This window comes from Triticum aestivum, chromosome 1D (genome assembly GCF_018294505.1).
Source record: "Triticum aestivum cultivar Chinese Spring chromosome 1D, IWGSC CS RefSeq v2.1, whole genome shotgun sequence".
NCBI lineage: Eukaryota > Viridiplantae > Streptophyta > Magnoliopsida > Poales > Poaceae > Triticum > Triticum aestivum.
Genome location: NC_057796.1, coordinates 347,171,477 through 347,195,593, shown reverse-complemented (window position 1 = coordinate 347,195,593; position 24,117 = coordinate 347,171,477).

Here is a 24,117-nt window from a genome sequence, read left to right as displayed (position 1 = left end):
TTTCGAGACGAAACTCTAGGCGCTTGAATCGCCTGATTCCGATAAACGAGCGAGAAGTTAAACAGAATCGAAGATTCGACCAGAAATCGAATCTGAGATAATCGCAGAAAAATCCGACGAAAAAGAAAAACGGACGAACGGTTAAATAACGGACGTTCGTTAACAGAGAAAAACCGACGAACACGTTCGTTAGAACGAACGGTTCGGTGAACGCTCGTAAAATAATAAAACCGAAAAAAAACCAATCTAGGGTTTTTTTAAACGAAGGGGTTTTTTTTAAAACGAAAACCGGCAAGTCAACGGGCGGCGGGCATACCTCGTCGGGGCTACTCCGGCGAGGGCTCCGGCGCGAGGGGCGCGGGGTGCGGGGCTCGGGGGGGCGCGAGGGGCGACGAGGGGCGGCGGCTCCGGCGACGAACGGCGGCGGCGGGCGCGACTCCGGCGGCGGCGGCGGTGAGTGCAGGCGGCGGCGGTGATGTGAGGAAAGAGAGGGGGGGCGGTATTTAACGAGGGGGGGTCCGGCGGCTTGGGGGAGGGGGCAAGCCGAGTGGGGCGGCTCGTGGCCATGGCGGACACGGCGACGGCGATCCCGTGCGGGAAGAGGAGAGGCGCGAGGCGGGCCGTCGGCTGGGCCTCTGGCCCAGTCGGCGCGCGGGCGTTTTTTTTTTAAATAAGTTCCGTGGAGAATAATTCATAGAAAAATAAATAAAAAATCAGAAAAATATGAAATAAATTTTCCCCGTCTAGTTAGAAAATCTAGAATATGGTGAACATTTTTTTAACACAAAATAAATATTTTGAAAACATGCAATATTTTTAATGCAATAAAAATTGCAAATAAAATCCAAATAAATTCCAAATAATGATTTTAACATTTTTCCTCCAGTATTTCAATTGTTTTGGAGAAGTCATATTTCCTCCTCTCATTTATTTAAAATGAAATATTTTTCCGGAGAGAAAAATAATTAAAACCACAATCCTCGTTTGAAAATCAAATTTGAAAATTCGAAAAAAATCCCCAACTCTCTCCGAGGGTCCTTGAGTTGCTTAGGATTTATCGAGGATTTGTCAAAATGCAACAAAACATGATATGCAAATGATGATCTATGTATAACATTCCAAATTGAAAATTTGGGATGTTACAGGCCGCCGCCGAATTCCGGTGAAATACGTCGCAGCCAGCCACTCTCTCGCCCAACCAGCGCCACCAGTAGCTTCCCCTTGTCCTTGCGGAGCTGCCCAGCAACCCAACCTCGATCGGAGACCACTGGACCCCAAAAACCACTTCACCACCGTAGCCCCCTCCGCCGCGGAGCTCGCCGCCGGCGATTTCTTCCACCCCCAACGACCCAGCAACCACCAAGAGGACCGCCCCAGTCTAGCCGGTCCATCCCCGCCCTCAGATGCCCTAGAGGAGCCGCCGTTCGTCGCCGGCGATCGCCGGAGTCCCGCTCCCGTCGGGCAGAGAAGAGGAGGGAGAGGGAAGAATGGTCAAACCTGACCAGTGGGCCCTCTGGACCCACTGTCAGTGACCCGCGCGCCGTCTCCTCTGTTTAAGTGAAAGCGTATACCCACAGAGTACGTCTCCCCTACTCCTAAAGCGTATTCCCCTCGAAACGTTTTCTTTTCTGGTTTTATTTTAAAAAACAGAGATTTGACCAAACTTTGATTGGCTATAACTTTTAAAATAAAACTCCAAATGAGTTGATTCTTTTTCCTACCTCTCTCAAATTCCACCTAGTTTATTTTAAGATTTATTTCAAAATTATTTGAGACAACCTTTTGTACTATGTTTGAAATATGTGTTGCTTGAATATTTCTCAAAATAGGATTTTGGAGAAAAGGGAGAGCTTCCAAAAAATGCATCCCTTGCATACTCTTGAAGGCAAGCATTTCTGAACTCTGGCATAATACTTTGTTGTGGTGTTCTGATACGATTACAACACCATTTGGCTTGGAGTGTGCGTTATCTTTATGTATCGATAAAGTCTCGTGCATGAGTGCTTTTTTGGAGATATTTTTGTGGTCAGCAATGGATACGCTAGTGATTTGGATCATCCTCGTGAGCTCCTCATGCATACTGGAAGGAAGCCAGGAAAGTCGTGGTCTTGGGTAGACACGAGCTTGTCCCTAGTCCCTCGTCGAGACGAGTATGTCCGGTATGGCATGGTGAGGCTTGATGAGTGGTGATTTATTTCCACTAATGGTAATATTGTTGGAGGATACTTGGACCACCTGAGACGGTCATAAGTCGATTCTTGGTCAGTAGCTTCCCTATTTGTTGGTACCACCACTTGTCCCTGTCGCAGACGGGGTATGGTTCAGTAAGTTGTCAACCCCTTACCAAAGCACACACCGTACAGAGAGGCCATAGTGGAAGATACCGGAGGCCTCCGGTAGGCATGCCACTTGGTCCGGGGGCATGGGTGTTTCCGGTTGGGACCGAGAGGGGGGCACCCCTTAGAGCGCGCGTATAGAAATTTGATCCCATGCTACGTCGAGGTTGTAGCGTCCCCACTTAGAGTTTTGCTTGGCAGCTGTCGTGGGTGATTCCAGACATCGGTGAGTTAAGCTGGTGTGTGCAGGTCAGGCGTGTTTTCAATTAAAAGGCCGTAGGCGGAATTAGTCCCGATGGACTAAGTAAATCCGTTACTCATGGGAAAATAGTACTCCCTCTGCAGAGGATATATCCTGTTGGATAGCCATGTTCTTGAGTAAGGACCACAGTCTGAGTTGAATCTAGTAACGGTATTCGGATGGAGAACGATTTAACTAGAACTCAGTGACGGTTTTCGGATGGAGACACGGCTAACTGGATCATAGTAACGGTATTCGGATGGAGAACGAATTAGCTAGAACTCAGTGACGGTCTTCGGATGGAGAAACGGCTAGACTAGATTTGTGTTTATGACCTGTGACATCTGAGGATCAAGTTTTAATTTTGTTATTATTATTATGGACTAACCATTTACATTATGTATTTTATTGAGTATCCCTGGGATGGTTCTACCTCCTGGATACTCACTGTGATTATTCTTTTATAAGCCCTTTATGTGATGTCACTCAGACGTCTGACAGTGGCATGTTTGTTATTTACTTTCTTTATAAGCCCTTTATGTGATGTCGCTCAAACGTCCGACTGTGGCATGTTTGTTATTTACTTTCGTTATAAGGCCTTTATGTGATGTCGCTCAGACGTCCGACTGTGGCATGTTTGTCATTTACTTTTGTTATAAGCCCTTTATGTGATGTCGCCCAGACGTCCGACTGTGGCATGTTTGTCATTTACTTTTGATATAAGCCCTTTATGTGATGTCGCTCAGACGTCCGACTGTGGCATGTTTGTCATTTACTTTTGTTATAAGCCCTTTATGTGATGTCGCTCAGACGCCCGACTGTGGCATGTTTGTTATTTACTTTCGTTATAAGCCCTTTATGTGGTGTCGCCCTGACGCCTGACTGCGGCATGGTTACTCTTGCATTTTCCTCTCGAGGAGTCATTCAGACACTCGCTTGGCCCTCAGTATTTTACTTTGGGATTTCGGGAGGACTACCGCCCGACTTCTCTTTTGTTTCCCATGCATCATTATCTCTATGTCTGATTGCACTTGTTAATCTGTTCTCATGCATCGTGTTTACATTTGTTATATCTTATGTTCGAACTATCTTGCGAGTACTTTCATACTACTCACCCACGTACTGCATGTTCATATTATCTCTGCATCCGAGCAACGCAGACTTTTGTGACAGACGTTGTGATCATAATTATTTCGGAGCAGGATTGTCCCTTATTATATTATCCCCGTGTTCTTAATGTTTGCGAGTACATTCAAACGTACTCACTGGCTTGTCCCTGGCTATTGTCTTGGCCAGATTTTCGCGCATGGAGATAAGCATCGCGGTGACAACCTCGGAGCCTACGTGTTGACGATAGCAGCCTCGCGAAGATAGGAGTTATCCTGGTCAGCTGTTCTTGTGGGAAATGGAGTCCCATAGACGCAGATGTACCCAACCGCTTCCGCCCTCAACCATTAGAAACCAAGTGTTGTACTCCTAGGCCACAATGGTCTTGTACTACATATTTTCGTACCTTGCTTGGAATTCTTGTATCAAGTTGGTGCCTCATCAGCTAACAGTAATCCTGGGGCTAGTGAGCACAAAGGCCGTTTTCTGGGAAATTATATCCCGAAACTCCGGTCGTGACACGCCGTTGCTACCCTAACAAAGGAGGTGCAATTCTTCTCGGGAAGAAGGTGTGCCGTTGACACCCACACGTCACATACCCCACAGTAGGCATACTAACAATTTCACACACAAGCACAACAGAAAAGGTAAATGTAACGCCCACGATGCGGCTATATCTCCCACGTGTCGAGGCACGACTTAGAGGCATAACCGCATTGTAGGTATTGTTGCAAGAAGGGTCATCTTCACACAATCCCATGTAATGAACAAGAATGGGATAACGAGAGTTGGCTTACAATCGCCACTTCACACAATACATAAATTAATTCATACATCATCCAAAATCCACACATAGACCGACTGCGGTCAAATCCAAATGAAAATAAGATAACCCCAAATGCTAGATCCCCGATCGTCCCAACTGGGCTCCACTACTGATCATCAGGAAACGAAACATAGTAACGACCACATTCTTCGTCGAACTCCCACTTGAGCTTGGTTGCGTCATCTGCACTGGTATCGTCGGCACCTGCAACTGTTTTGGTAGAATCTGTGAGTCACGAGGACTCAGCAATCTCACACCCGCGAGATCAAGACTATTTAAGCTTATAGGAAAGGATGGGGTAATGAGGTGGAGCTGCAGCAAGCACTAAGCATATGGTGGCTAACATACGCAAAAGAGAGCGAGAAGAGAAGCAACGCAACAGTCGCGAAGCTAGAAATGATCAAGAAGTGATCCTGAAACTACTTACGTTCATTCATAACCTGAACCGTGTTCACTTCCCGGACTCCGCCGAAAAGAGACCATCACGGCTACACACACACAGTTGATGTATTTTAATTAAGTCAAGTGTCAAGTTCTCTACAACCGGACATTAACAAATTCCCATCTGCCTCATAACCGCGGGCACGGCTTTCGAAAGATAATACCCTGCAGGGGTGTCCCAACTTAGCCCATTATAAGCTCTCACGGTCAACGAAGGATAAACCTTATCCCGGGAAGACCCGATCGGTCTCGGAATCCCGGTTTACAAGACATTTCGACAATGGTAAAACAAGACCAGCAAAGCCGCCCGAATGTGCCGACAAATCCCGATAGGAGCTGCACATATCTCGTTCTCAGGGCACACCGGATTGTCCAAGCTTCCGATAGGCGAGCCCAGAGTTGCCCCTGGTGGCCACCGGCGACTGACGGGTTGGACCAACACTCAGAGGAGCACTGGCCCGGGGGTTTAAAATAAAGATGACCCTCGGGCTCGCGAAAACCCAAGGGAAAAAGGCTTAGGTAGGCAAATGTAAAACCAAGGTTGGGCCTTGCTGGAGGATTTTTATTCAAGGCAAACTGTCAAGGGGGTCCCATAAATCACCCAACCGCGTAAGGAACGCAAACTCAAGGAACATAATACCGGTAGGACGGAAACTAGGGCGGCAAGAGTGGAACAAAACACCAGGCATAAGGCCGAGCCTTCTACCCTTTACCAAATATATAGATGCATTAATTAAATAAGAGATATTTTGATATTCCAAAATATCCATGTTCCAACATGGAACCAACTTCAACTTCACCTGCAACTAGAAACGCTATAAGAAGGGCTGAGCAAAAGCGGTAACTTAGCCAAACAACGGTTTGCTAGGAAAGGATGGTTAGAGGCTTGACATGGCAATATGGGAGGCAAGATATAGCAAGTGGTAGGTGGCGCAACATAGCAAAAGATCGAACAACTAGGAAAGCAAAGATAGAAGTGATTTCGAGGGTATGGTCATCTTGCCTGCAAGGTTCTCAGAGTTGTCGAAAGCTTGATCCTCGTAAGCGTACTCAACAGGTTCCTTGTTCACGAACTCGTCTCCCGGCTCTACCCACAGCAAGAACACAAGCAATGGAGCCACAATCAATCACGGGAAATGCACAAGCAACATGGTGCAATACATGCATGATATGCGAGATATGATATGCGATGCGTATGCGTGCTCCGGAAGAAAAAGGATGAACAAGGCAGCAACTTGGCAAACCAAGTATGCCACTGGAAAGATGAGATGATTTCGGTCTAAATCGATATAAAGATCACCAGAAACAGATGCACGGTTTGCAAATGGCAAGCAAAACAAGAATGACACGATTCTACGATTAACCGCATGATAGCACTTAGAATACATCAAGTAACTATGCTACAGCACCCCAACATAGCAACAAAGAATATGACAGTGATCAACAGGAGATGCTTGACAAAATATGAACACTGAGATACGGCTAGATCACAATATAACAGGTTCAAACAAGCATGGCAAAAGTGCAAAAGATATCAGCTTCACAGACAGTGAAAATACTGAACATGGCTGAAACAGCATCAGGTAGCAATGTTCAGAGCAAGCAAAACACATGCTACAGGAACTTATCCTAGCAAAACAAGGCAGGGCATGAATCTACTAAATGCATAGAACAAAATTTCCTTACTGGCCATGAGCCAAAAAGGAACAGAAGATATGATGGCACCCATGTAAACATAGCAAGTTTCGTTAACAGGTTTCAGATTTGGCAGAAAACAGAGCATCGCATTAACAGAAATTATGAGGGCATCTTTGTGAGCTTGATTCACTCATCACGAAGCAATGCATGACAAAACAAGCATACCTACAGCAAGATGGCATGTTTATGAAGCTAACCATGGCAAGAGAAACTTCATATCATGTATGGATCAGCTACAACAACTTTGGCAAAATTGAATATCATGTTAACAATCTGCCAGGAATATTTTATAGCAAAAGTAGAGCACGATTAAGACATGCTAGGGCACTCCATAAATGCAAACAGGGGCATGGATGGATAGAGCACAACTATATCTAGAAAACATCTTTACTGAACAAACTCAAAAGAAGCACGGATCTCTCTGTAGACACATGGATACATGGCAACAAAATAACAGCAGGTAAAAGACAGCAAAATCCTAAGTCCCTGAAAACAGAAACATCACGAAGCCTAGTTTGCATGCTTGTGCTAGTCACCACATAGATCACAAAAATACATGGCATACACCTCTGTAAAGATGGCATGGCATAGATCAAAACACCTGTAGAGCTGATGCCCATAAGATGCACACATCAAATGCAACAAAATAACAAAACACCAACTTCTGATAAGTAACAGCAGTAAACATCATATAGCACTTTTGCAACGATGATTTAGGCATCAAGGTGAACTCAAACGAGCAAGGCACAGTGGACAAAAATGAAGTGCATCTCGTGATGAACATTTCGATATATCATGCACGCAAAACGGAGCAGTATGCAATGAGATATGCCATGATGAATAGAGCAACATAATGTGATAAATTCGAGACTAAGCAGAAAACGAGGGGAAAGTCAACCTTCAGATCTAGGGTTCGGATCGAGCCGCGAACGTCGAGGCGGGCCGGAGCTCGTCGGAGACGGGCGGCGCGGAGGCCGGAGTGGACGGGGGAAGGTCGCCGAGGTGGGGTCGACCGGATCCGGCAAGGGAGAGGAGGAGGCGGCGGACGGGGAGACGGGGGCGCGGTCGCCGGTGCGGAGGACGGGCGCGGCGGCGCAGGGACCGGCGTGGAGGTGCGGGCGGCCGGCGGAATCCAGCGGGCGGCGGAGCCGAGGCGGAGGACGGGCGCGGGCGGCGGGGGGAGCGCCCGGGCTCGGGGGCCGGCCTCGGGCTCGGCGGGCTTCGGCGGCGGGGACGCGGGCGGGGCCACGTGGCGGCTTGCTATTGGACTGGGCGGCGGCCGGACATGTCCGTCGGTGAGGTCTTTTCGTCCGGCGGCGCGGAGGGGAAGAAGGCTAGGGTTGGACCCGGATTTGGACGAGGAGGACATATTTATAGCTAGAGGGAGCTAGGAGACTCCAAATGGAGTGCGGTTTTCGCCCACACGATCGTGATGGAACGACCGAGAGCATGGAGGTGACTTAGGTGGGTTATTGGACTATTGGGAGGGGGTTTGGCTGCAACACACAAAAGGCCTTTGCGGTTACCCGGTTAACCGTTTGAGCATCAAACGACCTCCAAATGGAGCGAAACTTGACAGGTGGTCTACCGGTGGTGTACCAAGGCCACTTGGCAAACCTCGGTCCATTCCGAGAATGTTTAACACCCGCTCACGAAAAGAGACAAGATGGGTGCGTCGGTGCACGTGGGAGTGTCAGATTGCAAAACGGACAACGGGGAAAATGCTCGGATGCATGAGACGAACACGTATGCAAATGAGATGCGCATGATGAGATGATATGAGATGCATGACATGAACAAAATGCAAAAGGAAAGACAAAACCCGACCACGAAGGGAATATCATAACACATAGCCGAAAATGGCAAGAGTTGGAGTTACAAATATGGAAAGTTACATCCGGGGTGTTACAACACTCCACCACTACGACAGGATCTCGTCCCGAGATCTAGGACTGAAAGAACTCTGGATATTCGGAACGGAGGTGGTCCTCGCGTTCCCAGGTGGCTTCTCGGTCGGAATGGTGCGACCACTTCACTTTCAGGAATTTGATTGACTTGTTGCGAGTCTTGCGCTCAGTTACTTCAAGAATAGCAACAGGGTGCTCATGATAAGATAGATCTTCTTGGAGGTTAATCTCTTCGAAGTTGATGGTGCACTCAGGAGTCTTGAAGCACTTGCGAAGCTATGACACGTGAAACACATCGTGCACGTTTGCGAAGTTGGAGGGAAGCTCAAGTTGATAGGCGAGGTCGCCTCTTTTGCCAATGATCTTGAAAGGACCCACATATCTAGGGGCAAGCTTCCCTTTGATACCGAAGCGACGAGTGCCTTTCATTGGAGAGACACGGAGGTAGACATGGTTTCCGATCTCGAAAGCCAAGTCACGATGCTTGCTATCGTAGTAACTCTTCGGGCGCGATTGCGCGGCTTTGAGATTTTCATGGATGACTTTACACATTTCTTCAGCCTCTGTGATTAAGTCATTGCCAAGAAGTTGGCGTTCACCAGTCTCTGACCAATTGAGAGGAGTACGGCACTTTCTGCCATAGAGAATCTCGAATGGGGCCTTGCCCGAACTCGCTTGGAAGCTGTTGTTGTAGGAGAACTCAGCATATGGAAGACAATCTTCCCACTTCATGCCAAAGGAAATGACACAAGCCCTGAGCATATCCTCAAGGATTTGATTGACTCGCTCGACTTGGCCACTAGTTTGAGGATGGAAAGCTGTGCTGAAGCGAATGTTGGTGCCCATGGCCTTCTGGAAGGAATCCCAGAACTTAGAAGTGAAGATGCTTCCACGATCTGAAGATATCAATTGTGGAATGCCGTGCAAGGAGACAATCCTGGAGGTGTATAGCTCTGCCAACTGAGCTGCTGTGATAGATTCTTTTCCGCGCTTGGACTGCTAGGAACATCCGGGGTGTTACAGTAAACATCCGTATCAAACTCCGGTTCACAGGACACATTCATATTCATAGCCAACATTCACTATCAACAACTCAAAAGATTCATATATACACAAGTTCAGCATGTCTATGGATCCAAATGATTGATAGATCACACAACAATATTCATAGATAATTCACAAAAAGATTCAGATATACACATGTTCAGTATGTTTATGCATCCAAATGATTGAGATCACAGCCAATATGATCCATGGACGAACTTTAATTACCTAGGGTACAGACTGGTAAGTGGTGTTCAGTCGAAGGTACTTCTTGCTAAAATTAATGCTTGTACGAGTAAACTTTCGAGTACATAAGAGGCATCACAGACAATCTGAACTTTTCTTGTAGGTTTATCCTCAAATAGTGGCCTCATGCCAAGGAAGGTTTGAGCCACTTGGCCACTACTTTCATCCAACTAGTTTACTGGCTCATCTTGGTCCTGTAGCTCGCCAAAATTCTACATTGCAGACTGGTAAATGGTGTTCAGTCGGAGGTACTTCTTGCTAAAATTAATGCTTGTACGAGTAAACTTTCGAGTACATAAGAGGCAGCACAGACAATCTGAACTTTGCTTGTTGGTTTATCCTCAAATAGTGGCCTCGTGTCGAGGGAGGTTTGAGCAACTTGGCCACTACTTTCATCCAACTAGTTTACTAGCTCATCTTGGTCCTGTATCTCACCAAAATTCTACATTGCAGACGAGAAAGGAGGCGGTTGAGAAAATGAACCACCCAAATTTTTTGTGCAGTTTAACTGAAATGGAGCATCCCTGGCGTGCAGACTGATTAAGTGCCAGATAAATATATGCGTCAACCAACTTGTCTGGAATCTTTAGACTCCATGCCATACAGTTCGCTACCATATGTGTCGATAACCAAAAGGCACAAGTTGGGACCAAAGACTAGACTGCGTTTTTCTGGGCTATGCGCCAAGCAATATTTTTGGCGTTCACTCTGCTAATACTTGGAGTTTGACAATTGGTTGACGCCGGTTGATACTCGAATGAATATAGGCACTTCTTCTTCTCAACATCGATGCTTGTCTGAGTGAACTTTGGAGTACATTGCAGCAGCATAAGTACCTGTCCATCTGATCTTTTGTGCAGCTCTACTGAAATCACCCGATGTAATGATTTGCCTGCGAGTTCAGGCTCCAAGTTACTCCTTTATGAAATCGGCAAACAGTAGCACAATACCAAATTACCAATACATATGACAAGCACAATAATCAGGATAAAGACCAGTACCAACCTATGTGAGGTAGCATATCAATTACTATTTCCTTTGACTGGAAGCCGAGATAAGCCAAGCGACTGAAAGAAAAGGAAGAATGCAAGCCGAGATTGGCGACTAACAGGAAAGGAAGGAAGCTGTCGAGGCAATGAAGCACCCAAAGTATTTGTGCAATTCCACCAAAATCGAGCATCCCTGTTGGCACATATATTGAGAGAGTGAGATTACTGTAATAGTGGGACTAGTTGATGAAACATACACTAACAAATAGAAGCACCCTCATTATCTTAATGGGTAAAGTTAGCATTCCCTCCCTGCTCCACCACACGATTCACCTCCATAGACAAACGTACACACGTACATGATTCAGCATAGGGTGCTACTAAAGATTTGTTTAACTCCGACAGGAAAATTAGGCAGCAATAAATTAGTGGTACTTAAGTACTCCTAATTAATTAAGTGAGACAGTAGAAGTGGAAGGGCTACCTAGATGATCGTCTCACATGTAAGGTAGTCGTTGCCGGAGCCCTTGAATGGCCTCGACTGAGGCCTCTGGCTTCAGCAAGATCGCCTTGGCACTGTTTACTCTTCTTCTTCTTCCTCTTCATGCTCTGTTGCTCATTCTCCTCACCAGTTGGTGAAACCAAGTACATGATTGGCCTTCTATTTCTGAATTGGTTTTGTCAGTGAGGGAGTACAAGTGTACTAGTAAAAAATAGCATTATTTTCTCATGGCAGTCGCAAAATAGAGATGAACACATGCATTAAATATCATTCTTACCTAAAGGAAGGTTATGGTGCCAATATGGATGATGAGGATTGGAACACAGATCTCCCTTTGTGCAGTTCCACCGAAATGAACCAACTGTTCCATTTTGACATTCCAGTTAAACAGCACAAAAGTCACTTCTTTTAAGAAGAGTTTTGTGCAGTGCACCAAAAGGTCACAACAACAACCAGGTGAAATGGATATCCCTGTTTGGACAAAAAGCTACAGAGGAAACAGTCAGAGTCTCAAACAATTACAGGCAAAAACATTTAGCTAAACTTGTCATGGCTTATAACAGTGGCATGGCTTCATTTTTACCAGGGGCATTAGATTAAGACCAGCTAAATATTTGGTATAAGGGCATGGGACAGTGGGTGCACCAGCAGTCCAGCACCATGTACCTAAACAGGGGCATAAAGTGGTGATTCATAGTTTGTTGCCCCGAGAAACAAACATCCAAGAAACATATCTTGGTTGGTCCCATTTTTGTTCACTCTAGCCACCTACTCCTATGTGTGGATAGCAAATCTAGTCCTGGTCCTACCACTGTGTACAACGTTACCCCTATATTTCCCTTTTCGACCAAGAGACCAGTTGGATGACCAGTCTATACTACTTTCACCCCATTTCCTTCCTGTTTGTACCAAGTCCGATGTACTACATACTAAATTCCCCCACCCCCACTTTATTTCTTGTTTGAACCAAGTACAAGATTCGACTCCATGAAGTAGCTTTACCTCTAACAATAGAAGAAAAAAATAGGTGGCGTTGGACCATCCGATCGAGAGAGGCTGAGAGGTAGAAAATGATGCACATGCAGTGATGTAGCGAGCTGGGGAAGTAGAGCTAAGGCGGTTTCGAAGGAAGATATACCTGAAGGTCGTCGGGATGTGGATAGGTGCGCGGTGGGAGGCCGGATCCGCCCACACTAGGGCAACAACGAAGGGATCGGAGGACCTCCCGCGCCGGCGCTCGGCCAGAGATAACAGTGCGGCCGGAAGTGGGTCTCCTCCCTCGCTTTCGACGACGGCCTAAACACTGCCCCTCCTCCACTTCACCGGTGGAGGGGGATACGTCCGGATCTGTAACCAGCGTGAGGATAGAAAGACAGTGTTTTTTGAAGGGAGAAAGACAGTGTTACCACCCCTATCTTGTTTAGATCTGGAGATGATGAGAGTGTGTGAATAGAGCAACCCTAGCAAGCAAGCATGGAGGCTCCGACCTATATATACGTAGTGGGGTAGTTTTCCTTTTTCACTCCATCAAAACAATCGTTTAAAATGGTGTACTACGTGCCAGGTCACCGTTTTTTTAGTTGTTGATTGTTTTTTGAGATAGCTACCCGCTTGTTCCAAGTGGTGTTACGATGTGCCAGGTCGCACTTTGTATCGTTCAAGTCTGGAACAAGTCCCTCCATTAAATGAACAACCACCCGCTCGTAAAAATTGTGAACAAGCCCACGGCTAAAATTATCGGAAACGTGGGTTGCCCCAACATGCATTACTATTTATATTTTCTACCCCCTCCGTTCCTAAATATAAGTCTTTTTTATTAGCCACACCTAAGACAAGAATTTGTTTATTAGTAGTGAACCCCACATGTCATAGACACAAAAAGTGTGGCAAGATTCCCTTAGGCAAGCCAAAGTGTGTCTAACAATTTGAGGAACTCAAGTTAGGCAAGTGTGGGAAAAATAATGTGGCAACATAAGACAAACATAGTCACAATCCAAACAGCCCCGTAATTTTTTGTGACATACATGAAAATTTGGTTAGTTAAATTTATAGTCAAAATTTGGCAAGGTGCATCAAATCAACACATGCAAGTACCAAAAGGGAAGTCACGGCATGCATGCATGCGTTGTACTCCCTCCGTTTCCAAATATAAGTCTTTTTAGAGATTGCAACAAGTGACCACATATGAAGCAAAATATGTCTACATACATCCGTATGTAGACATCCATTTGAAATGTGTAAAAAGACTTATATCGAGTGCAGTGCTTTGATGTGTCGCATCAACTCGTACAAGACCGAGAAGTTTGATTACTACAACGTCCTCTCCCTCGCGGACTAAGCTCTGGTGCCTTAACTGCACCTGCCTTTGGCTGCATGACAGGTGGGCCAACCACCTGTTGGGCCCACCTGTCATAGATGCAAAGGACGGAGCAGTAAGTCAATGAAGCTGCGTCCCTCCCTCACGCATGAGCATGGTGGCTGGCAGGACTAGTAGGAGCTTTCGCTACACGCTTCTTGATGGCGGCGAACTTGCGGATGGAGTTGACCATCATGTCGTCCATGCGAGAGGCGAAGCCGGTGTTGGCGAGGGCTACGACGCCGGCGGTCGCCAGCACCGTCTGGAAACGCTGCGCAGTGCAGGGCCACTGGACGGCACCTTGGATGATTTGGCACAGCCGACTGCTGCTCGCAACCATCGCCTCCATAGGTGCTTCTGGCTCCTGGTCACTTGGTCTTGGATTGGAGTGAGCAGTGTTGCGCAGAGACTAAGGAGTAGATGGATTGGAGTGGTGGGGCGCCTTTATATGAGAATCCAAACTCTGTTTCATTCACATCGTGCTGGCTCTATTCTGCTTCTCCAATTAATTCCCTCTGCATGTAGAGTAATCTGAGGATGCGTCATTGACCATTCAACGTCTCGGGAACCGCTACCCTCTCCCTCCTTGGCATTCAAGCACCTATGGAGGCGACTGCCGCTCGCATCTATCGTGTGTCAGGAGACGTTCCCGTCGACGACGAGGTGCCTATGGTGACTTCGTAAATTTCAAGATGAGAGTACTAGTATACTCAATATTGTGCACCGCGACCAAGGCCGAGAGGAAAACGAGAGAACTACGTATTTATTTACGGTGTAGATTCACTCATTTTGCTCCATATGTACTCCGTCTCAGTGTAGTCTAGTCACTTGTTGAAATCTCTAGAAAGGCAAATACTCCTTTCTGGTTTACACGACTATACTAGCAAGTAGTACTACAATAGTGGGCTCACATAGCAATTTTGTCTCATGCAACAGACTGGTTATATGCGTGCTCCAAGGTTCGCAACTGCCATGTTCGGGTTGCACTTGTGTCTTCGCCTCTTTGAGAAGATGAACTACTACATGTCCACCACGTACGGGAGGGAGAGCGTGTAGCCAACGAAAGCTTCTCCTAGTCTTGCCAGCCACCACGCTCGTGGGCGAGGGAGGGACGCAACTTCATTGACTTACTGCTCCCGCCTTTGCGTCCATGACAGGTGGGCCCAACAGGTCGGTGGCCCACCTGTCATGCAGCCAAAGGCAGGTGTGGTTAAGGCAAGAGGGCGTTGTAGTAATCAAACTTCTCGGTCTTGTACGAATTGACGCGACACATCAAAGCACTGCACTCGGTATATTTTAATAATTTGCGTTTACCGATGCATTAATTACAACGCATGCATGCATGCCGTGAATCTCCTTTTGATACTTGCATGTTTTGATTTAATGCACCTTGAAGTAGTATGAATATGTGATGGTAAAGTTTTGTAATGCCCGGTCCTAGTAAAGCGAGAGATGGTTGTGCACGAGGAGGGCGAGATCATGCAGACGGAACAGGACCCGACGATGGAGCTCTCTATGGTGTCGATGGACCTCACCTTGCTCCACTGCCCCTTGTGCCTCCGCCCCTTGAAGCCTTCAGTGTATGAGGTTCGAATACACCTCGTCCGTTCGGCTGATCGAGCAAGGTGCAGGTTTCTTGATTGATGTGTTGTTCGATTGATTTGTGCAGTGCAAGGGAGGGCACCTGGCTTGCGCGGACTGCCGCGTCGAGCACCCCGGGAACCAGCGGCAGTGCCAGAAGTGGGAGCGCGGCGGTGGCTTCGACGTGCGGAACACGGCGGTGGACGCCATCCTCTCCTCGGTGAGGGTGGAGTGCCCGCACGAAGGCTGTGGGCTCTACGTCACTTACCACAAGCTCACCGATCACCAGAGCGTGTGTCCGCTCGCGCCCTGCAAATGCCCCGTGCCGTCTGCGGCTACGAAGGCCCGACGCCGGTGCTCTCCTACCACATCAGCACCGTGCATCCCATGCCCGTGCATAGGATCCAGTATGGCAAGGCGCTCCAGCTGCAAGTGCCACTGTCGGAGCCACGGCTCTTGCTGTTCGTGGAGGAGGACGGCCGCGTGTTTTTCTTGGTCGGTGGCGTGCTCGACATCGGCGCGCCTATCGCCATGTCGGTCGTCTGCATCAGAGCGGGGGCGTCCCCACTGCCGCACTACGTGGCCAAGTTGTGGGCAAACGGCCCGCCGGGGGAGCCCAAAGGCAGGACCGATGCCGTCAAGGTGGAAATGGAGGTGACAAGCAGCAGGGATCCCGGCGACGTCGCCGTGCAGGAGCTGACCTTCTTCACAGTTCCGCCCAAGCTGCTGGCCGGGGCAAAGCTGGTGTCCCTCCACATTCAGATTGACAAGCTGACGTCCTAAATGATTCTAAAGTGCCTTCTGTTTATCTTAGTAATATGCTAATATAGGGGTTAGCTCGGTCTACTTTAGCTTAAGAGATGGTGGGTTTTGGTGGTAATGCAGCAATTACCTCGACATCAGATCAGCAGTGAAAGTAATTTCGAACACTCGAATGGATATTTTGTGTCTGTTGTATATAAAGATTCTTTGGGTAAGAAGTAACAGCTTATATGCTTTTTTCGAAACGGAACAACGATACTAGTATAATTTTTGTTGACATGCACTAATATTTTTGAAACGGACGTCGGGCTGTAGCTAGAAGGGCGGTTCGGACGCGGCATCGGCGCATACCGCGGTGACCCCCGATTGGGACGCACCGACTGTGGATTTTGTCCCTCGCCGATGTCGACCGCGTCTACGCAGAACATTGTTCCATTCCCCCAGCTGCAGGATCAGGCCGGATATGTGACCAGCGGTGTGGCCACCGTTGTTCTATGCTTGTGAAGAGAGCAACCCAAGCAAGAAGGCTTGTAGCTTAGGCTCCTGCTAGTCTATATATAGTGGTTTTTCTTTTTCTCTCCATATCAACCATTTTATATTGCGTACGTGTCATTGAAGAGTGAAATGATGGTTGCTTCTTCCGACTAACTTACTGTGTGATTTGACTGCTCCTTTAGTGGCCCCTACACGTACTCCCCCTACGTGTATGCAACAGTCACATGTACACATGGACGCAAAAACGCGCGCGATGCCCTAATGCATGCATGTCCGAGCACACGACGGAACACACATGGTCACGCTCAAGTGCTCAACCTACACGTGCATGCACACACATACTCAGCCAGCGTGAGCTAGTGACCGTATAAACACCGGAAAATGTATATATTGAGCGCAATGAGCGTATTATGAAGTCCACTGACCATATTTTTACAAATATACAGTGACAGACTATGTATTTATCTCGTTTGAAATTAAGCCATATTAACCGGAGAGGAGGCAGTATGGACTAGCATTACTTTGTTGTGTCCCGTCAACTTGCCGAACGAGGAGAAGCTTGTAGGACAGGAGAAGCTTGCGCGCGGTGGCTCGCTGGACAAGGAGAAACTTTTGACTAATGCAAGTTTTCCTTCGCTTAGGCGGTGGACGTGCAACAGTTAATTCGGTGTCAGATTGCCAGAAGCATACACTATACTAGTACTATTATTGTTGCACTTCCCGAAGAGGTGAACAACCAAGCGCAAAGTTTACTACTAGTACTATTACTATAGTCTATAGAGGTATGTACTACTATACTAGTACTAGGAACCGGATGGAGGAGCGTCTGCACTGTCATTATATTTTTTAAATGTGATAAAGAAATCTTCAACACATTTGGTTCTCTTTGAGGGTTCTCGCATGTGATAATGGAAGTTGATTGCATGGAACACTTGCCACAATTCTCGCTTAATTCTGGCTCATATCCTGTTACAAATAGGAGCGCTCAATAATATTCCTCTTTTTTTTATTTAGCATTTAAACAGGTCAGCAAACCTTGCGGCGCATCTTTGTGCGAACCATGCTTGCTGCACTTTGAATGTGGCCGAGAGCTGGCTTGATGAAACACCTCGCTTCCTACTTCTTTTTTTGCGGGGTACCTCGCTTCCTAGTGACCAGTGTCTTGGCTGATCGTCCTAAGAATGCTTATATATGAATAAAGCTCTCTCATTTACCCGCAAAAAAGATTAAGCCATATTAACCGGAAAGGAGGGAGTATGGACTAGCACTACTTGTTGGTGTGTCCCGTCAACTCGCAGAACGAGGAGAAGCTTGCAGGACAAGGTGAAGCCTGTCCTCATCTGCGAGCCACCGCGCGCATGGGCGAGGGAGAAGGCGTGTACTCCTCGTTGTACGAGTTGACGCGACACATCATAGCACTGGCCCCACATGGTCGCCTCTAAACTTGGCTGAAATACCCGCAGTGTACAATACTCCATTTGATGCAACCTCTAACATTTACCCCACCACAAATTAAAATATATATTCCTGTCTTGACTAGATGAGCATGCAAACTAGAATCACCAGGATGACAGGTAGGGCCAGAAGATTATTTTAATCAAAAAATATAGCATGGAGCCGACCCCAATGATTTGAAGCTTACAGGCACGGTACACGCTATTCTAGACTACTCTACACATGAAACTACCACACGAGCGTCCGGGCTGCGCCTGGCTCTTCGCCTCTTCGGGAAGTCGAACAAAATGATGGAGTACTATTGCAGTGGAGGAGTACTACAGTATGCTTCTGGCCATCTAACACCGATTGATTTGCTGCATGTCCACCGCGTACGGGAGGGAGAGCGTGTAGCGAACGAAAGCTTCTCCTAGTCCTGCCAGCCACCACGCTCATGGGCGAGGGAGGGACGCAGCTTCATTGACTTACTGCTCCTGCCTTTGCGTCCATGACAGGTGGGCCCAACAGGTCGGTGGCCCACCTGTCATGCAGCCAAAGGCAGGTGCGGTTAAGGCGAGAGGGCATTGTAGTAATCAAACTTATCGGTCTTGTATGAGTTGACGCGACACATCAAAGCACTGCACTCGATATATTTCAATAATTTGCATTTACCGATGCATTAATTACAACGCATGCATGCTTGCCGTGACTCTCCTTTTGATAGTTGCATGTGTTGATTTAATGCACCTTGAAGTAGTATGAATATGTGACGGTAAAGCTTTGTAATGCCCCGGCCGTAATAAAGCGAGAGATGGTTGTGCACGAGGAGGGCGAGATCATGCAGACGGAACAGGACCCGACGATGGAGCTCTCTATGGTCTCGATGGACCTCACCTTGCTCCACTGCCCCTTGTGCCTCCGCCCCTTGAAGCCTCCAGTGTATGAGGTTCGAATACACCTCGTCCGTTCGGCTGACCGAGCAAGGTGCAGGTTTCTTGATTGATGTGTTGTTCGATTGATTTGTGCAGTGCAAGGGAGGGCACCTGGCTTGCGCGGACTGCCGCGTCGAGCGCCCCGGGAACCAGCGGCAGTGCCAGAAGTGCGAGCGTGGCGGTGGCTTCGACGTGCGGAACACAGCGGTGGACGATGTCCTCTCCTCGGTGAGGGTGGACTGTCCGCACGAAGGCTGTGGGCTCTACATCACTTACCACAAGCTCGCCGATCACCAGAGCATGTGTCCGCTCGCGCCCTGCAAATGCCCCGTGCCCGTCTGCGGCTACGAAGGCCCACCGCCGGTGCTCTCCCACCACATCAGCACCGTGCATCCCATGCCCGTGCACAGGATCCAGTACGGCAAGGCGCTCCAGCTGCAAGTGCCACTATCAGAGCCACGGCTCTTGCTGTTCGCAGAGGAGGACGGCCGTGCGTTTTTCTTGGTCGGCGGCGTGCTCAACATCGGCGAGCCTATCGCCATGTTGGTCATCTGCATCAGAGCGGGGGCGTCCTCACTACCGCACTACGTGGCCAAGCTGTGGGCGAACGGCCCGCCGGGGGAGCCCAAAGGTAGGACCGACGCCGTCAAGGTGGAACTGGAGATGACAAGCAGCAGGGATCCCGGCGACGTCACCGTGCAGGAGCTGACCTTCTTCACAGTTCCGCCCAAGCTGCTGGCCGGGGCTAAGCTGGTGTCCCTCCATAATTAGATTGACAAGCTCACGTCCTAAATGATTCTACAGTGCCTTCTGTTTATCTTAGTAATATGCTAATATAGGGGTTAGCTCAGTCTACTTTAGCTTAAGAGATGGTGGGTTTTGGTGGCGATGCAGCAATTACCTCAACATCAGATCAGTAGTGAAAGTAAGTTTGAACAGTCGAATGGATATTTTGTGTCTGTTGGATATAAAGATCCTTTGGGTAAGAAGTAACAGCTTATATGCTTTTTTATCAAAACGGAACAGCGATACTAGTATAATTTTTGTTGACATGCACTAATATTTTCGAAACGGACGTCGGGCTGTAGCTAGAAGGGCCGTTGGGACGCGGCATCGGCCCATACCTCGGTGACCCCGATTGGGACGCACCAACTGTGGATTTTCTCCCTCGCCGATGTCGACCGCGTCTACGCAGAACATTGTTCCCTTCCCCCAGCTGCGGGATCAGGCCGGATATGTGACCAGCGGTGTGGCCACCGTCGTTCTATGCTTGTGAAGAGAGCAACCCAAGCAAGCAGGCTTGTAGCTTAGGCTCCTGCTAGTGTAATATATAGTGGTTTTCTTTTTCTCTCCATATCAACCATTTTATATTGCGTACGTGTCATTGAAGAGTGAAATGATGGTTGCTTCTTCCGACTAACTTACTGTGTGATTTGACTGCTCCTTTAGTGGCCCCTACACATACTCCCCCTACGTGTATGCAACAGTCACACGTACATATGGACGCAAAAACGCGCGTGACGCCCTAATGCATGCATGTCCGAGCACACGACGGAACACACACGGTCACGCTCAAGTGCTCAACCTACATGTGCATGGACACACATACTCAGCCAGGGTGAGCTAGTGACCGTATAAACATCGGAAAATGTATATATTGAGCGCAATGAGCGTATTATGAAGTCCACTGACCATATTTTTACAAATATACAGTGACAGACAGTGTATTTACCTCGTTTGAAATTAAGCCATATTAACCGGAGAGGAGGCAGTATGGACTAGCATTACTTTTTTGTGTCCCGTCAACTTGCCGTACGAGGAGAAGCTTGCAGGACGGGAGAAGCTTGCGCGCGGTGGCTCGTAGGACAAGGAGAAACTTTTGACTAATGCAAGCTGTCCTTCGCTCAGGCAGTGGACGTGCAACAGTTAATTTGGTGTCAGATTGCCAGAAGCATACACTATACTAGTACTATTATTGTTGCACTTCCCAAAGAGGTGAACAGCCAAGCGCAAAGTTTACTAGTACTAGTACTACTACTATAGTCTATAGAGGTATGTACTACTATACTAGTACTCCCTCCGATTCTTTTTTCTCTGCGTATAACATCCATCACGGATACCAAGGAAAGGCTGGCTTGATTTTTCTAGGACTAATTTGCCCCTCCTTTAGTGCTGGTTTGTTATTAATTTGCATGCAGCCGATTGGCTCTCCCATGCGGTTGCCTTGACTCCCTCAACTGCCTCTGCTCTCCTACTCTGCATGGCCAACGGGAGAAGGCAAGTATTCACTATGAACGATTGCATGCAGCAGCTTTTTAGGGGCAGAATAGGAAAGTATCGGTGTGAAAAGGAAACACGCAGAGTAAAACGGGAAAAATGGAGGAAAGTTATGCGCAAAGTATAAAGGATCGGAGGGAGTACTAGGAACCGGATGGAGGAGCGTCTGCACTCTTATTATATTTTTAAAATGTGATAAAGCAATCTTCAACACATTTGGTTCTCTTCGAGGGTTCTCGCATGTGATAATGGAAGTTGATTGCATGGAACACTTGCCACAATTCTCGCTTAATTCTGGCTCATATCTTGTTACAAATAGGAGCGCTCGGTAAAATTTCCTCTCTTTTTTCGTTATTCAGCATGTAAACAGGTCAGCAAACCTTGCGGCACATCTTTGTGCGAACCGTGCTTGCTGCACTTTAAATGTGGCCGAGAACTGGCTTGATGAAACACCTCGCTTCCTACTTCTTTTTTTGCGGGTACCTCACTTCCTAGTGACCAGTGTCTTGGCTGATCGTCCTAAGAATGCTTATATATGAATAAAGCTCTCTCATTTACCCGCAAAAAAGATTAAGCCATATTAACCGGAAAGGAAGGAGTATGGACTAGCACTACTTGTTGGTGTGTCGCGTCAACTCACAGAACAAGGAGAAGCTTGTAGGACAAGGTGAAGCTCTCTTACGCCTTTTGACTAATGCAACGTACCCTCGCCCAGGCGGTGGACATGCATCAGTTCATTCGGTGTCAGATTGCCAGAGGCATACACTGTAGTACCGAACATGCGGAGTACCATCATTGTTCGACTTCACGAAGAGGCGAAGAGCCAAGCGCAAGGTTTAGTAGTACGAGTAGTACTACTACTAGAACCCATGGTGGAGCATTTGTACTCTTATTTTTCTTAATCTCTGATAAAGTACACATTTATTCCAGAGAAGGGCAGAAAACGGCAGCCCAACATGTAATGATGATATCGATCAACCATGCTCGAATATATCTTGGCCTCCGTGCGAGCCCGTCTGTGTGTTGTCGCTCCTCGTTTCTCTCAAGGAATGTCGGGTTGGCCATTTTGCCATAAATTGAGATCGGTTTGCTCACACTCCAGTCCCACATGTCAGTGATATGCCAAGAGGAGGTGCGTTGACCGACTGGCCATACGCGTACTTGGTTTTGCACCTTCATACTACTCCTCCCTCCGTCACAGTTTACAGGGCGCGCTTCATTATGATGCATTTCTCTCAATGCATTTCCACCACCAGAGAGACTTTAGACGCGTTTGGTTTAATGCTCAATTAATTAGGGCGTGGCAACCGTAATTTTCTCTCGATGTAGTACTACAGAGTGGAGTAAGTGCATGCATGTGTGTAACCGGGATGGAAGCACTGCATGCATGTGTGTACGCATTATTTCCTCTAGTAATAGACGCCGTGCTATAACTACCAATGCTATTTTTCAGGCCGATCGCTAGTCGCCTTGGTCCCAGAGATTTTCTCTTTTTCTAAAGCGCGCTCTATAAACAGTGGCAGATGGAGTAGTATGAGCGGATTCAAAGAAGAGCGTATTGATGGTTGGTTCTTCCGAGCAACTTACAGTGGGAAAGGTGGGGCTTATGATTTGACTGCTCATTACTCACTATTAATGCGGCACAACGACCGGTCTGAGTCTCCCATGCGGCTGTGCACTACCCCCTCGGTTCTTAAATATACTCCGGAGTATTTGTCTTTCTAGAGATTTCAACGAGTGACTACTCAAATATTTGTCTTTTTAGAGATTCAAATGGACTACTACATACGGATGTATATAGACATATTTTAGAGTGTAGATTCACTCATTTTGCTCCGTATGTAGTCACTTGTTGAAATCTCTAGAAAGACAAATATTTAGGAACGGAGGGAGTACACATACGAAGCAAAATGAGTGAATCTACACTCTAAAATATGCCCATTTGAAATTTGTAAAAAGACAAATATTGTTGATGACAGTTGCGACGACAAAAAGAAGCATATTCCTTGTCCTAAGGGAAGATAACAACACAGTTGTGTTTGTCTAAAACGGTGTGAGGATGAGATTGCAATATGGAAAGTACGCCGGACGAGCTACGTTTTGTGCAAAGAACTATGGAAGATCCACATGCAGCGACGTGGGAAGATGGGCAGTGGAGCAAGCCCAGAGGGGATACCTGGAGGTCATCGGGATGTAACTAGGTGAGCGGCAGCGGGCGGAATCTGCCCATACTGCGGCAGCGAGCAGGTGGCGTAGGCCCTACCGCGCCGGAGCTTGGTCAGAGAGAACGGCGTGTACCGCAGATCGGGACGTGCTACCTCGGCGCCGTCGAACGGAGAAACGATGCACGTCCTCCCTTTCCGCCGCCGGACGCGATGCGGCCAGATCAGTGACCAACGGTAAGAGAGAGAGAGGCCACCACAGCCTTGTGTGAGATACTCTGAAGGGAGACAAACCAGGCAGGGAGGCTCCATTGTATATAGTGGAGCGGGCTACCTTTTTCTCCATAAAAATCATTTTATATTCTGTGTACGTGCCATTGAGCGATATAACTTCATTTAAAAATAACGCGCCAACGCATCAAGTCGAACTTTGTTTCGTGCACACGTGGTACACGACCTCCGTAGGTAAACAACCGCTACACGCGTTCAAATTAGCATGTGGGCTGCCATTTCGTACAGAAATGAGCTCCACCATGTACCCGCGCGGGTGTGGCTAGGCACGAAGCGTGAGTACGTGCACGGTGCACCTATTCTCTTCTTGTATACGTACACCACCTACGTGGGGTTGTGTGAGAGAGATATAGTGTGTGGGTTCGTGAGAGTTTTTTTAGGGGGGGTCAATCAAAAAATGTAACATATACAATGTGTGTGAAATAGAGTCCTGGATATATCATATATATAGAGGGGGCGATCCACGAGAAGAGAGTGGAGGTATCATCGA